Genomic DNA, 14,836 nt, shown 5'->3' on the forward strand with positions numbered 1-14,836 from the left:
TTCCCATTTGTCAATTTCCAGTAGTCCAACGCTATAGTGGCGCGTCGCGCTGAAGGCCAAAATTGTATCTCTATAGGGCACCGCGATGGTAGCGTGTCACGTTGAAGTTCCAGGTCCCAATTGTCAAAATCTAGTGGGACAACACGATAGCTCCACATCACGGAGACCCTCAATTTCCCAGTAATCAAATTCCAGTGAGCCACTGCGATAGTGGCGCTTTGCAGTGGCCCATCAAATCGGGACCCTAGTTCAATTTTTCCAATTTCTTTTAGGAGTTTAAGAAGGGTATTTTGGATAATTCCCAAGCCCCCAATTCTGTCCAAACACAAGATTTAAGCCTATTACAAGCATTTTATGCTTATATTCATCAAAATTTCTCTCAAGCAAAACCCTAATCTTCAATATTCAACTTCAAGAATCCCCAACATTTCACCATTTTTTTCCCAAATCAATTCAAGATTCAAAGTTCCAATTCAATAATTCTAAGAATCATCATTCAACAGCATAAATAGAATCTCAAAAGCAAACTTGTTCATCTAGTTCATCATCCAAGGTATGTTGGGTTTTGAACAAGGATAAACCTTTCATCCTTGTGCCTAAAACTTAATTTTGGTTTCAAGTTTACTGAATATTCTATGATTTCCCATGAAATTTATGTTAGGGTTGATACCCAAATCCTCATTATTTTAGTTTATGACATTATTATGATATTTAAGGATCCAATTGCAAGAAATTTACATATATTCATGTTTGCAATTATAAAAATCATATTATGAGTTATATACCATTATCTTGACTGAGATTGTTGAAAGATTTTAAGATGATTATTGAGCATGAAGTTTAAATCTGATTATTTATGTAAATATTGATGCATTAAAGCTTTATACTTTGAGTCCTAAGTACTATCGATGATTTTATAAGGAGATTATGATCTCAAGTCCTATTGACAAGTTTTGATTAGTGCTTTTAAAAGTAAAGATTGATATTTCGATCCTAAGCTAAGATAGGAATCGACATTATTCATACGGTTTATGATTTTTTAAAAAAGAAGCATAATTAGTTTTAATTACGAACCCTTGTGCTATTTTAAGGTGGATTTTCTAAAGTTCTGAGCAATAAGTATGGGAGTAGTATTTAGCACCACATTGGGTATGATTCCAAGGTCTCATGCCCCAGATTTATGAGCCACCGTAGGTTTCAAACGCTCATAGTGGGCTAAGATAGTGATCACTTGAGTTAAGATTCTATTCTGATGGGAAGGATAGAACAGCTCTCCCCAACATGGGCAAGACGTTGGACTCCATGTCAGCTCACATAGTTTATGTCGGTTAGAAGAAGCTCCCAAAGTTCCAAGATTTCCAAAGCTCCCAAAGCTTCAAAGTTTCAAAAGAAAGGAATGATAGAAAAGTTTTATAAGACTAAGTGTTATGACTCACTAGATTTACAAGTATGATTTGTATACATGATTTTATATTTTAGTATTTAGATAATCAAGCTTATGGGAGTCATATACATCCATCTTGCATGTACTTTCTAATTATGATGATGCCTTACTTATGCATTATACTCCCATATACTCAGTACATCCTCAAAGTGCTAATCCATATATATGTTTATGTGCTACATTGTCTTATAATATAGGTTCAGGTGCTCAGTATTAACTGTGTGAATAGTTCGAGCATCTCTATCTATGCTCCCACAGTTCATGAGTCATCATGATTCAAGGGCCTACTTCTTCAGATTTCCAGCTTTTATAGTAATTGATTTATTATTTTCAGTTTAGTCTGAGCCAGTTAGGGATCTGTCCCAATGACTGTCTAGTTCCTTAGCAGTAGAGGCTTGTCGGACTACGAGTTTATTTATAGACTTTCAGTATTTTCTATTCAGATAGTACTCTTTAGTTTATTTGGTCCATTTTAGGCATGATACAACATTACTTCTTGACTAGATTATCTTGAAGTGAAGTTCAAACCTAGTAGCAGGCTTAAAGGGTTAGCTTGGGGCTACTCGTAGCCTTGAGCACCATGTGACGTCTCCGGATCAGATTTTGGGGCGTTACAAACTTGGTATCAAAGCTTAAGGTTTAAAGAGTCCTAGGGATTCAAACAAGCCGCGTTACGTAGAGTCTTGATCATGGGTGTGAAACGCACCACATCTTTGAGCAAGAGGCTATGAAACGTTTTAGGAAAATCATCTCCTTCTTTCATACTTCATTATGCCAACAACTATCTCTATCTGCTATTAACTTATGCTCTTTCATAACAGAATATGCCTACTCGTACAGCTAATGCCCGTAGGAATGATAATCAGCCACTCCATCCTGTTGATCCCTTAAATAAGAATGTGTCTCATGTCGAATTTTAGGCTGCCTTTCAGGTGTTAGCCCAAGCTGTGACCGCCAATGTTCAAAAAAATAATCAGGCTACAGTTATGTGTCAACAAGGGGGCGATTTAGCTGCAGCCAGACTTTGTGACTTTATGAGGATGAATCTACCCGAATTCTTTGGGTAAAAAGTAGGTGAGGACCCCTAATTGTATCTTGATGAGTTGAAAAAGATCACCCAAGTTATACAAGTCACTAAAGATGAGAGTGTAGAATTGGCTTCGTATAGGTTGAAAGATGTTACTAATGATTGGGTTGTCATATGGAAGAAAGGTAGGGGTGACGGTGCAGCTTCCATGAGTTGGCAGGTATTTCAGGATACTTTCCTAGATAGGTTCTTTTTACATGATTTGTGAGAAGCCAAGGTTGAAGAGTTCATGAACCTGAGGCTGGGCTCAATGACTGTGAAGGAGTACTGCCTTAAGTTCAAACAGTTATCTAAGTATGCTCCTGAGTTGATAGCTGACACTAGATCTAGTATGAATAAGTTCGTTACTGAATTATCAGGATTGGTAGTCAAGGAGTGTAGGACTGCCATGCTTATCGAAGATATGGATCTTGCTAGATTGATGGCTCATGCCTAATAGATCGAGGCAGAAAATTTGAAGGAAAGAGAGAGAGGAAATAAGAAGGCTAGAACTGGGCAGTTTGAGTATGGTTAGTCAAGGTATGCAGGGGGAAATCGCTCACAGTTTCAAAGTCATCCGCCATTTTCAGCGCCGTCGTCAGCTAGTGCTCCTACTCCCATAGGTAGACAGGAGCAGTGGGGTAATTCTTCTATGTCTATATCCCAAAATAGTGTGAGTGGTAAGCCCAATTGTCCTTTATGTACTAACTTTGGTAGAACACATCCTGGTAAATGCTTGGCTGGACAGAAGGGTTGTTTTGGTTGTGGCATGTTGGGTCATGGAATTAGAGAGTGTCTGTATGCTAAGCAAGAAAACAGAGATGTTCATCCTCAGATAGGGGCTACTTGTGCACCAGCTCCTGCAGCACGCCCAGTCCCTCCTCAGGGCACATCATCCAGTATCGGTGGTGGTCAGCTCTAGAATTGGTTCTATGCTTTACCATCCCACCAGGAGCAGGAGAGCTCCCCAAATGTTGTTACTGGTATGCTCCGTGTATTTTATTTTAATATTTATGAACTGTTAGACCCTAGGTCGAGTTTCTCTTATCTGACCCCTTTAGTTGCAGTTAATTTTGAGATGAGTTCTGAAAAGATTCCTGAGTCTTAGTTTCTACACCAGTAGGTGAATCAGTTGTTGCTAAAAGGATCTATAGAAAGTGTCCCATAACTGTCCTTCATAAGATCATGTTAACAGACTTAACAGAGTTGGATATGGTTGACTTTGATCTTATCCTTGGTATGGATTGGCTTTATTCTTGTTATTCATCGATAAATTGTCGCACCCAGGTGGTAAAGTTATAATTTCCAGGTGAGCCAGCCTTTGAGTGGAGAGGAAATTCAGTATCTCCCAAGAGTTATTTCATATCTTATCTTAAGACCAAAAAGTTAATCTCCAAAGGGCGCATCTATAACCTAGTTCGAGTTAAAGACACTAAGTCTGAGACTCCAACAGTTCAGTCAGTCAGCATAGTTAGTGAGTTTTTGGATGCTTTTCCCAAAGATTTTCTAAGAGTACCTCCCGATAGGGAAATAGAATTCGGAATTGATATTTTTCCTGATTCTCAGCCTATTTATATTTCTTCATATCGTATGGCTCCCGACGAGCTTAAGGAGTTGAAAGAGCAACTCAAAGATCTTTTAGATAAAGGTTTCATAAGGCCTAGTGTTTCTCCATGGGGTGCTCTTGTCCTATTTATGCGAAAGAAAAATAGTTCCTTGAGTATGTGCATTGACTATCGTCAGCTGAATAAAGCCACAGTCAAGAACAAATATCCTCTTCCTAGAATTGATGACTTATTTGACCATCTCTAAGGTGCAAGTTATTTCGCAAAGATAGACCTTAGATTCGGCTATCATCAACTTAAAGTAAGAGAATGCGATATTCCGAAGACAACCTTCAGGACCCGTTATGGTCATTTTGAGTTTCTAGTCATGTCCTTCGGACTAACTAATGCCCCAACAGCTTTCATGAACTTGATGAACTGAGTGTTCAAACAGTATCTGGACATGTTTGTCATAGTCTTTACCGATGATATTCTTGTCTACTCTCATAGTGAGGATGATTATGCAGACCATCTTAGAATTGCGTTGCAAACTCTTAGAGATCACCAGTTGTTCGCCAAATTTAGCAAATGTGAATTTTAGCTAAGGTCCGTTGCTTTCCTCGGTCATATTGTTTCCAGTGAGGGTATTAGAGTTGATCCCTAAAAGACAAAAGCCATAAGAAACTTGCCTAGACCTATTTCTTCTCCATTAGACATTAGGAGTTTTTGGGGTTCAACTGGCTAATACAGATATTTTGGTTTTCATCTATTGTGTATCCTATGACCCGATTGACTCAGAAGAAGGTTAAGTTTCAGTGGTCAGGTTCCTGCGAGAAGGGTTTTCAGGAGTTGATGAATCAACTCACTTCAGTTGGTTTGGGTTGTGTTTTAATGCAAAGAGGTAAGATCATAGCCTATGCCTCTAGGCAGCTTAAGCCTTATGAAAAGAATTACCCAACCCACGATCTTGAATTAGCTGTTGTTGTGTTTGCTTTGAAAATCCAGAGACATTATCTTTATGGGGTGCATGTTGATGTGTTTATGGACCACAAAAGTCTACAGTATATGTTCACACAAATAGAGTCAAATTTCCATCAGAGAAGATGGCTAGAATTGTTAAAAAATTATGACTGAGTGTCTTGTATCATCCAGGCAAGGCCAATGTAGTGGCAGAAACCCTTAGTAGATTGTCTATGGGCAGTGTTGCTTATGTGGAGAATGATAATAAAGAGTTAGCTCATGAAGTGCACTGTTTGGCTAGATTGGGTGTTAGATTAGTTGATTAAACTGAAAGAAATGTTTGGGTTCAGAGTAATTCTCAATCCTCCCTAGTTTCGGAAGTGAAGGAAAAACAAGATCAGGATCCCATCTTAGTTAAGTTAAAGGAGTCGGTTAGAGATAAAAAAATTAGAGGTTTTCTCCCAAGGAGGAGATGGAGTGTTGATATACCAAAGTAGAATCTGTGTACCATATGTAGATGAGTTGAGACAGCAGATTATGGTTGAGGCGCATGGTGCGTATTACTCTATTCATCCTGGTGCTACTAAAATATACCAAGATTTGTGAGAAATCTATTGGTGAAGTGGTATGAAGAGAGATATAGCGGAGTTTGTAGCGAAGTGTGCAACTTGTCAACAGGTTAAGGTAGAGCACCAAAGGCCTGGTGGTGTTTTCCAAGAGTTTGGTATTCCTACTTGGGAGTGGGAAGAGGTGAACATGAATCTTATGACTGGTTTACGCTATTCGCGTCATCATCATGATTCAATTTGGATTATTGTGGATAGATTGGCTAAGTCAGCACATTTCCTACCAGTTCATACGTCCTATACGGCTGAAGATCATGCTAAGTTATATATTCGAGAGTTGGTTAGGTTGCATAATGTTCCCTTATCGATCATCTCAGATAGGGGTACTCAGTTTACCTCTTAGTTTTGGAAAGCTTTTCAGAAGGGTCTTCGTACCCAAGTTCATCTTAGTTCTGCTCTCCATCTGTAGACTGATGGTCAAGCAAAGAGGACCATTCAGAATCTAAAAGATATGTTAAGAGTGTGTGTGCTTGATTTCAGGGGTAGTTGGGATGAGCATTTACCGTAGATTAAGTTTGCCTACAACAACAGTTATCATGCTAGCATTCAGATGGCTCCATTTGAGGTACTTCATGGGAGGATATGTAGATCACCTGTCGAATGGTTTGAAGTATGCAAGGCCGCATTGTTAGGTCTAGATATGGTGAAGCTATGGAGAAAGTACAGTTGATTCGAGAAAGGTTAAAAATAGCTCAGAGTTGTTAGAAATCGTTTGCAGATGTGAGGAGAAGAGATCTTGAGTTTGAAGTTGGTAATTTAGTTTATTTGAAAGTTTCACCCATGAAGGGGGTGAAGAGGTTTGGTAAGAAAGGGAAACTTAACCCCCGTTATGTAGGTCCCTTCCAGATTTTGAGCTGTGTTGGGAAGGTGGCATATGAGCATGAGTTGTCTACAGATTTATCATCCGTACATCTTGTGTTCCATGTGTCCTTGCTTAAGAAGTGTATTAGTGATCTAGCGATTGTAGTACCCTTAGAAATCACTGAGATTCATGATAGTCTCTCTTATAAAGAGATTCCAATTGAGATCCTTGACTGTCAGATTCGTAGACTAAGGAACAAAGAAGTCCCCTTGGTCAAAGTTCTTTGGCAAAACCAATCCGTTAAGGGAGCCACTTGGGAAACAGAAATAGATATACAGATCAAGTACCCCCATCTTTCACTTCAGATTTAGATTCAACACAAGGTAACAAGCTTCCTCAGATCATCTCTTTTCAGTCCAAGTTTTAGCTTTATATAGGTATTCATTCGGTAGTTCTTGCATTTGTAAATTAGTTTAGTCATGCTTTTAGTTATGAATGCCAGTTATAGCCTCAGTTTCCAGCATCTCAGTTTAGCTAGCCATATTCGAGGATGAATGTTCCCAAGGGGGAGATATTGTAATACCCCAAACTTTTCTAGCTTAAATTTGTTCCTAGAATGTTAAGAGATATCTTCCAAAATTAATAATATTTGTTTCATAAAGAATTTTATAGATTTTGACTTTTCATTGTGTGGGAAATTGAATAAGCTTTCCATCAATACTAAATTCGCCCAATTCTGACACTCGGTTGAGGAGTTAAAGCATTTTTAGTTGGCAGTGTACCACCTGGGCAGTCACCGCATTATGGAGGTGGTTAAATTCATAATTGTCATTTTTCAGTAGACCTCCGCGATATTGACGCTTTATGGAGAGGTCTATTTTCTCATTTGTTAATTTCCAGCACTCCAACGCTATAGTGGCGCGTCACACCGAAGGCCAAAATGGCATCTCTATAGGGCACTGCGATGGTAGCGCGTCGTGTTGAAGTTCCAGATCTCAATTGTCAAAATCTAGTGGGACAATGCGATAGCTCGGTGTCACGGAGACCCCCAATTTCCCAATCGTCAAATTCTAGTGAGCCACTGCGATAGTGGCGCATCGCAGTGGCCCATCAAATCGGGACCCAGTTTATTTTTCCAGTTTTGTTTAGGAGTTTAAAAAGGGTATTTTGGACAATTTCCAAGCTCCCAATTCCGTCCAAACACAAGATTTAAGCCTATTACAAGTATTTTATGCTTATATTCATCAAAATTTCTCTCAAGCAAAACCCTAAGCTTCAACATTCAACTTCAAGAATCTCCAAGATTTCACCATTCTTTTCCTAAATCAATTCATGATTCAAAGTTTCCAATTCAAGAATTCCAAGAATCATCATTCAAGAGCACAAATAGAATCTCAAAAGCAAACTTGTTCATCTAGTTCATCATCCAAGATATGTGGGGTTTTGAACAAGGATAAACCTTTCATACTTGTGCTCAAACTTAATTTTGATTTCAATTTTGCTGAATATTCTATGATTTCCCATGAAATTTAAGTTAGGGTTGATACCCAAATCCTCATTATTTTAGTTTATGACATTGTTATGATATTTAAGGCTCCAATTGCAAGAAATTTATAAATATTCATGTTTGCAATTATAAGAATTGTATTATGAGTTACATACCATTATCTTGACTGAGATTGTTGAAAACTTTTAAGATGATTATTGAGCATTAAGTTTAAATCTGATTATTGATGTAAATATTGATGCATTAAAGCTTTATACTTTGAGTCCTAAGTACTATCGATGATTTTTTAAGGAGATTATGATCTCAGGTCATATTGACAAATTTTGATTAGTGCTTTCAAAAGCAAAGATTGATATTTTGATCCTAAGCTAAGATAGGAATCCACATTATTCATACAGTTTATGATTTAAAATAAAGAGAAGCATAATTGGTTTTAATTACGAACACTTGTGCTATTTTAAGGTGGATTTTCTAAAAGTTTTGAGCAATAAGTATGGGAGTAGTATTTAGCAATGAGTTGGGTATGATTCCAAGGTCTCATGCCCCAGCACTACGAGCCACCGTTGGTTTCAAACGCCCATAGTGCGCTAAGATAGTGATCACTTGAGTTAAGGTTCTATTCTGATGGAAACGATAGAACAGCTCTCTCCAATGTGGGCAAGACGTTGGACTCCATGTCAGCTCACATGGTTTATGTCGGTTAGAAGAAACTCCCAAAGTTCTAAGATTTTCAAAGCTCCCAAAGCTTCTAAGTTTCAAAAGAAAGGAATGATAGAAAATTTTTATAAGACTAAGTGTTATGACTCACTAGATTTACAAGTATGATTTGTTATACATGATTTTATATTTCGGTATTTAGATAATCAAGGTTATGGGAATCATATACATCCAGCATGCATTTACTTTCTAATTATGATGATGTCTTACTTACACTACTAGAAAACTGCTTATTACCTGGGGATTTTCACAGGGATAATGTGGTAAAATCCCCAGGTAATTTGATTATCTGTGGATTTTCTTACCAATTAGAATCCAAAGGAAATACCTTTATAGGTAATTATTACTTGTGGATTTATAAAATCCCTAGGTAATTTAGCTGCGGAAATAAATCCGCAGGTATGTTATTTGTGGATTTATCTACGGATTTTACCTGCGAATTTTCATGAAAAAAATCATAAATTATTCCCCAGGAAGACTCCCAAGTAAATTCCTAAGTAATTTAGCTACGGAAATAAATTTGTAGGTACGTTATTTGCAAAATTTATTTGCGATTAAACATCAAAATTTTGCATGAATTATTTGGTAAAATTTCATAAAAAGAATTTTACCTACGGATTTTCAAAAAAAAAATAATTCAAATTACTCCCCACGAAGATTTTCAAGTAAATCCCTAGGTAATTTAGCTGCAAAAATGAATCCGCAGGTACGTTGTGCAGATTTATTTGCGATTAACCTGAAATATCTCATGTAAATCCGCAAGAACAAATTTTTTCAAGAAAATTTTCATAAATATTTAGCATGTACATCCCCATAAAAATTTTCAAATAATAATTCACACGTAAATTACTTAAAACATTTCACAATTAATCAAAAATCTATTCAAAACCTTCAATAATTCTCAAAAACATCATTCAATACAAATCTAATGTAAACCCTTACAACTAACAAAAAAAACATAATTCAAAACATCCACATCAATAATGTATAATTCTTAAATGGTCCAAAACAAAATATTTTAAACTTGAATCCTCAATAAAACTACCAACCACCAGGATCAGATCACTTTCATTCACGTTATTAGGATTATCAATTTCATTCACATCGTCAGAGTCACCATCACTTTCATCCTCATAAGCTTGGTTGGCTTCTTGCGATGGGTGTTCATCATTTGCAGATGATTTTTGGTATACATGCTTCATCAACAAGTCTAATTCCTTTCTCACCCTCCTTCCATAATTGATGCACTTTGAGCAACTAATATTTCTTATTTTTTTCTTTCAAACTCATTCTGCATAAGAATATGTTAATTCAGGTCATAAAAAGTGCAAAAAGTTACATTATTAGCATAAATTATACGATATTATAGTATCAAATAAAGTCATAACAATCAACAAATATAAATATGTATATATTACCATTTTCAAGTAACTATACTTAACCATTTTCAAGTCACTAGTACACATTTCAAATCACTACACTTGACCATTTTCAAGTAACTAATTCATATTTCAAGTCACTATACTTAACCATTTTCAATTCACTAGTACATATTTCAAATCACTATACTTAACCATTTTCAAATAATTAATTCACATTTCAAGTAATTATACTTAACCATTTTCAAGTATTTATACTTAACCACTTTCAAGTAACTAATTCAAATTTCAAGTAACTACACTTTAACAATTTTCAAGTTACTAGTACACGTTTCAAGTCACTATACTTAACCATATTTTCAAGTAACTACCACTAATAGAAAAAACAAGAAAAGCGACCACAAAAATCGACCACATGTGGTCGCTTTTTCTATTTTCACTTCAAGTCGCTAATTCACTTCACAAGTTACCAAACTAAACTAAATTCAACATAAAAGTTCACATTTCAAATACCTACACTTAAACATTTTGAAGTCACTCATTCACTTTACAGGTTACCAAACTAAACTAAATTCAAAACAAAATTTCACATTTCAAGTACCTAATTTAAATATTTTCAAGTCACTAATTCACTTCACAAGTTACCAAACTAAACTAAATTCAAAACACCAGTTCACATTTCAATTACCTACACTTAAACAAATCAAAGTCACTAATTCACTTCTCAAGTGACCATGTACCTTACTTAATTCAAAACAAAACTTCACCAATCAAGTACGTACACTTAAAACATTTCAAGTCACTAATTCACTTCACAAGTTACCAAACTAAACTAAATTCAAAACACAAGTTCACATTTCAATTATCTACACTTATACAAATCAAAGTCACTGATTCACTTCTCAAGTGACCATGTGCCTTACTAAATTCAAAACAAAACTTCACCTTTCAAGTATCTACACTTAAAAATTTTAAGTCACTAATTCAGTTCATAAGTTACCAAACTAAACTAAATTCAAAACACAAGTTCACATTTGAAGTACCTACACTTAAACAAATCGAAGTCACTAATTCATTTCTAAAGTGACCATGTGCCTTACTAAATTTAAAACAAAAGTTCACCTTTCAAGTACCTACACTTAAACATTTCAAGTCACTAATTCACTTCACAAGTTGTCAAACTAAACTAAATTCAAAACAAAAGCTCACCTTTAAGAATCTCAAGATTTCACTCACTCCCCAAATCCCCAAATGTAAGGGACCATATCAGGCCTACCTTTAATAACATTTCAAATTAGGCTTTAAACCTAACTCACACCCCAAAAGTTAGCTAAGAGGAAAGACATTGCTCAGGCCTTACAAGGAGTCCAAGATTCTACCCATTCAATAACGGGGGACATTCCATTCACCGAAATGCATATTCTATCAAAACTTAAGTTATGATCTTATACGAAATAGTAATACAATCTAGGATTGAGGAAGTAAAAAAATGCAGGTGCGATGCGAATATACTTTCATATGCAAAGTAATTGAAACTACAAAGTTCATATTAGTTGACCCTGCTTCACAACCCCACACGATATGGGTTTAAGTAGAGCAAGCCATTTAATTTTGGATATTAATGGTCACAGACAGCTATATAAAGCAATTTTGGATATCAAGGGAAAAATATTATTTGAAGTGTGTCAAACATTATTGGAATTTTGGAAGTCAGAAAGTGTTTTGGGAAGGAAGTGCTTTTGCAACATCTTTTCACATTGATTAGATGGATCTGAACTTTTCTTTGTTCTTTATTTGCATGACCATCATATGCCTGATTATAGTCTGACACTTTTTGCACAGGTGACATTAAAATTGTACTCAAAATTTTTTGATAGTTGATGAAATTTTATTGACTAAGAGGACCAAGTCTGTTTAAAGGATGTACAGAATGTTGGCTAAAGGATCAACTTTCCTATCTACAATGCTTTATAATTTTTTGATAGAGAGAGTAGCTTGATCTGGGGTTTAGAGGCCAAGACATTTGAGGAAATTCTTGAACTGTTCAAATTTTGAGTTATCACTATATTCTAAGTGCTCCATACTGTGGCATGTTTATTTCCTTTTTCTCAAAGTTGTCTCCTAACTGGATTAGATACATATAATGCTTGTCCTCTGACCATTAAATTACTTTTGCTTCCAAAAGTTTGCTAATAACATTTTAAGCTCCAACGTTTCCAGAACTTCGCTAAATGTTTTACTTGTTTTGGTGGTTGCAGGGTTCAGTCATTACTACTATTGGCTTATTAAAGGAAGCTCCTGTGTTGAATATTCACGGGTTCAATGTCTACCACAAAAATAGTTTAATACTAGTGACTAGCTTTTGTATAAAACCAAGTATAGGCTTTTGACCATACACATAACTAAATCGATCCAAGTATAAAACCAACACATGAACAAATAATATCAAATAGAATTACATGAAAATGAAGCGAGATGGAGATAGAAATAGTTTACCTTGGTGATTGGACGAAATTGTTGAGTCCGCCGGCGGCGACGACTGGTGTTGATGGCTGTGGCGGCTGTATGGCTTTTGTGCAGCGGAGGAAAACCTCGGGAAGGAGAAAAGCATCTTAATGGTGGTCGCCAGTAAAGGTGGCATCGGCTGTTTTGGTTTGAGAGAGAGAGGAAGTATAGAGAGAGGGAAGAGAGAGAAGATAGGGAGAGGGGCAGATGTTTTTCGTGGAAATGAGATTAGGGTTTAGCAAAGGAGAGAAGTGAGAAATTTGATCTCGGATTGATTTTGATCAACGTCTGAGATTAAAGTTATTTAAAAAGGGATCAGAAAAATTGAATTTCAATTTGAGCTTAAAATTGGTATCAAATTTTCTATAATTGTCATCAATTGAATATAAATTGACTGATAATTTAATACTAAAAGGGAAATTAAATGTAATTGACTGCTATTTTAACAACAACAACAACAATAATAATAATAGACAGTGCTTTTGTAAATTGTGTGTGTATATTTAAGAAAAATAATTTAATGAAATTATGAAAAATGTCTTAAAATTTATGTTTATTTGGTTAAAATTAATATTAATTGAGTATAAGATGGCCAGAATTTAAATAAATTAGGAAAAATTATTTTAAGTTAGGCTGTTATTTAATAAATATAATAAGTTATCACTATTAACAATAGACAACGCGTGTAGAATTAAGATTATGTAAAAAATATTTTACAAAATTGTCGTTAATAATTTAAAATAAATTAGTTACAAAATTTAAATATAATAATAATTATTATTATAATAAGAAAAATTAGACAATGTATTTGAAAATTGTGAGTGTGCATATTTATGAAAGATGATTTAAGTAAGGAAATTATGTAAAATATTGTATTTGAATTAACAAATTATAAAAAATGATAATAAAAAGTAATAAAAATAATTTGTAACCATTTAAATCATTAATGTGACATGTGGTTATTTATATAATACGAGAATAATAGTAACTTATCTCTTAGGAGATGTTTGGCTTATATTAATAGTTTTGAGATTAAATACAAGATTATTTTACGTGCATTTGGGTAGAGGTGTTAGTTAATCTTGAATTACTTATTCATCACTGATGACCATTAATTTTTCGATCTCAATAACGAATCAAGCTAAGATTGATATCAGCTCAAATACTTCTTTGATATCATATTCAGCTGCTTGATCAGCTCATGTGAGATTCACAAGTATTTTTAAAGTTGAGTCAAGCTAAGGTTTATTCAGCTCGAATTAATAACAATTCTGACTAAAATTGATATTAATTGAATAAGAATTAGGCTAGACATTACATAAGCTGGGCAAATTGAATTGACTTAGGTTGCTATTTAATAAATGTAGAAAAGACGTAATAATAATAATAATAATAATAATAATAATAATAATAATAATAATAATAGACAATGTTTGTAAATTTGCTAAAATAGCAGCCTAAGGTAAAAAATGGGTGTTAACACAAGTAACCCGATTAATTCCCATAGATTGACGTCCGTGAAGGGTACAATGTACGCAAACCTCACTGCTAAGGTAGATAGGTTGTTTCCAATATGCCCTCGGTTCAAGAAAATAGTTTGAAGCTATCCAATTTCAAGAAAAACATTAGTGAAAATTGATTTAATATTAGTCGTTGATCAAATATGATGAACTATTGAGATTAGTCTTGAGAAGATGAGTCAAACTGGGATTAGATATTGGGTTAAATAAATTGAATTAAGGATTTTGATTGAGCCAAATTAAACTCAATTGACACAAATTGAGTATAAAATGGCTAGAATTTTAATAAATTAGGAAAATTGAATTGAATTAGGTTGATATTTAATAAATATAGTAACTATATAAAATTAATATTAAAAATAAATATAATGATAATAAATAAATATTGATCAACAGATGAGATCTAAAGAATAAGAATTCGGTTAAAAAATTGAATGAAATTTGAAATTGATCAGTTCAATTGGACATAATTTGGGCTAGGATTATAATAAATTGGAAAAAATTAGGCTAAAATTGTTACAAATTGACAAAATCAGACTAGCAAATAAATATATTGAAAAATAAAATTGACTAATGTTGCGGATTAATACAATAATAATAATAATAGTAAAATAAACAATATAATTATGCTCATTTTAGTTATGAATAAATTGTGTAACTAAAAGTACGACATATAATATATTGCTTTAAAATCAAAGATAATAATAATAATAATAATAATAATAATAATAATAATAATAATAATAATAATAATAATAATAATAAT

The 14,836-nt window shown here is 34.3% G+C and overlaps 1 long non-coding RNA gene across 1 annotated transcript; it reads right to left on the reverse strand.

Annotated features, from left to right (window-relative positions):
• Window positions 1–9,532: 9,532 nt before the first annotated feature.
• LOC107849683 lies at window positions 9,533–12,856 on the reverse strand. The gene is made up of 2 exons (XR_007057642.1): window positions 12,542–12,856; window positions 9,533–9,957 (listed from the first exon to the last, which is right to left on the reverse strand). It is a non-coding gene; the product is annotated as an uncharacterized LOC107849683 (long non-coding RNA).
• Between the last annotated feature and the right edge of the window lie 1,980 nt (window positions 12,857–14,836).

This window comes from Capsicum annuum, chromosome 7 (assembly GCF_002878395.1).
Source record: "Capsicum annuum cultivar UCD-10X-F1 chromosome 7, UCD10Xv1.1, whole genome shotgun sequence".
In the NCBI taxonomy this organism is placed as follows: Eukaryota; Viridiplantae; Streptophyta; class Magnoliopsida; order Solanales; family Solanaceae; genus Capsicum; species Capsicum annuum.